A 2,798-nucleotide genomic window follows, 5' to 3' on the forward strand; every position below is an offset into this window, starting at 1 on the left:
ATCGGTTTTTCAGCCATAGGAGGTTGAGCAGCAGAAGATGAAGGGAGATTTTCAGAGGTGGTCTCTTCAGGGATCTGAACGAATGGAGTTCCAGGAGACATCACTCCCCTAGAAGATTTCTTTTTCGCGGCCATTATTGAAAAATTGTTGAGAATTTATCAAGGAATTAAGAAATCTTGAAGAAGAAGATTAGATCAGAAGGGAATACATTTTGGTGAAGATTAATTTAATGAAGTAAAAGGATATTTATACTCGGTGAAATTAGGGTTTCAACCGCAACTTGCAAAGATAATTATTGAGGAAGTTGCAGTAATTGCAATACGCGTCATCAAACCGCCAACTAGCCGTTACAGAAGCCAATCAACCATAATCCAACCGTTGAGTAGTTTTTTAATAAATTAGAGGTTATCTCCTTATTTCTGGCTTGACCCAGCGAAGATAAGGAGATAAGGGGCAATTGTTAGGCCTGGAAATCCGCAGATGTCCCTGAATGATATTCTACCTCGACCTAACCATCAGGGTGTCAGGACGTTAAGCTACCAGGACACAAGAAGGCAGGCGCCATGCCATGGAGAGGACAACGGTCAAAATATCAGGACGATATTCGACCAAGAGATCATATTATAGACGAATATACGCACAATAATTGGGTCATTAATTAGAAAGATTTAGCAATTAAAGACGGCAATCAAAGGAGCAATAATGAGCATTATTCCGGCTAGTTAAGGCAGGATATTCAGCATTGATGGAGAAAGATCTAGCAGCCATTCAACATTTGACTATATAAAGAGCACTTAGATCATTTGCACGACATAAGACAAGATCCTAGCAACCTACTAGCAATACTGAAATACAAGCTGAATTACAGATATTTGTGCGATTTATTCAATATTATAGTGAAATCCTCTCCTGGCATGTTGCCCGTGGTTTTTTCCCATTTAAGGGTTTTCCACGTACAAAATTCTTTGTCTTACTGTTATTCATTTACCGTACTTTATTCTTCAAATTTTATACCCTGTCATACTTATTCGCAGATTAATTCGAGCTAGTTAACCCTGCCTAGACCTACCCTGACCTGATTTCGCCTTGCGCAAAATCCATACAAAACAGTTATGAAGCACAATAATTACCTATATTTGAAAATATTTAATTATCTGGTTTTATTATAACTTATAAATTTTCTATTTTAGTAGAAACTATCATTATTTATGACATATTAATAACCAGTCATAGGTATATTTGACCCCACATTATTTTAAATTGTGATTTGTCTTAAGTAAAGTTACTGCACTATCGATTGTCTTAAAATAAACATATTATAACATCGTTTGTTAAGATCATTAATATGTAATCGCCTTTACAAATATTTATTTGTATGTTATTATTGGAACTATGGCGTACCGTTACCAGCCTTTTATTGATTATGGGTGAGGAATAAATAAATTTCATTATTGTGGATATAATAATTAATATAAACTCTTATAAGTCTCTAAAACAATATTTAAAAGACTCAAAAGATTTTGGTTTCATACCTAAGTTCCAAGGATGAATCTTATTTATAATCATATGATCACCCACCTAATGTTAATCTTTCGATATTGCTCTTTCACATACGCATTTTACTCTTTCACATACACAAATTACCTTTTTAGCCCTTACATTTTCCAAATTTCTCTTATCACGCATCTCTCATAGTCTCATACTATATGTTAATACGGACTTACGAAGTAATAATTAATAAAGCCAACCCCACTGCCACCACCTCTATTTCCATACCTGACCACCATTTACAACCCACCAACGAGTCGGCGACGATTTCCTCAACCGACGACTGGCTAGAGACACAAGTCGTTTTCCCCAACTGCTCCACTCCCTCGCACATCGCCCACCTTTCCTACTCTCCCATGTATGTTATAATTCATTAACTGAAAAAAATGAGAAGACAATCAAGTATTAAAGGAATGATAATTTGATTGAGATATCAAATTGATAACAATGTCATTTCCTACTATGACCAATTATTTGTCGCACAAAGTTTCTGGGAGAAACTTCCGTTTTTGATTTTATAAATGAATACACAAGACAATCAAGTTGCACAATGTAATTTTGTATAAAATAAAGCAAATTAATATAATTTGTACTTGTTTGGTATGAGAATTAAGATCCATAATTGAAGTATTTGAGTGAAATGTAATTAGGTTTTAGGAAGAAGAGAAAGAATAAAATTAAGGTTTTTTTAGTAGAAGGAAGAAGAGAAAGAATAAAAGTCGTATGTGAAAGAGCAACACCCTTATACTATTTATACGTAGTATATTCACCAAACCTACATTAATTTTCAATGTGGGACAAATAACCTACTAAAAAGTTGTAATACCCGCCTTGTTAAAGGACCCCTTGACCGACCGTTTGACCATAGAAGACCGTATGTGGGGATATAAGAGAGGATAAAGGACCTATGTATTTGTTTACTCGACCTAGTAGGGGCTACTCAGCCGAGTAGTGGTAACACTCGACCGAGTACGGCTTACTCGGCCGAGTATGAGAGTACTCGACCGAGTAATGCCACTGTTGACGCGTTAATATAAAACAATGGTTTGTAAATCTTATTTCATTTTTCGACGGTTCCCTATCTTTGTAACCCTAATATCTCTCTCTCCTCCCTACCACCCACCTCTTTATACTCTCTCATCTAGCCTAGACACTAACCCAAGGAAGGGGAATGGTTCATGCTTGGAGTCTTCGAGTCGGAATGTCATAGTTGCCGACTTTGGTTCGCACCTCAAGGTAAGGTGTTATTT

This window comes from Silene latifolia, chromosome Y (genome assembly GCF_048544455.1).
Source record: "Silene latifolia isolate original U9 population chromosome Y, ASM4854445v1, whole genome shotgun sequence".
Lineage (NCBI taxonomy): Eukaryota > Viridiplantae > Streptophyta > Magnoliopsida > Caryophyllales > Caryophyllaceae > Silene > Silene latifolia.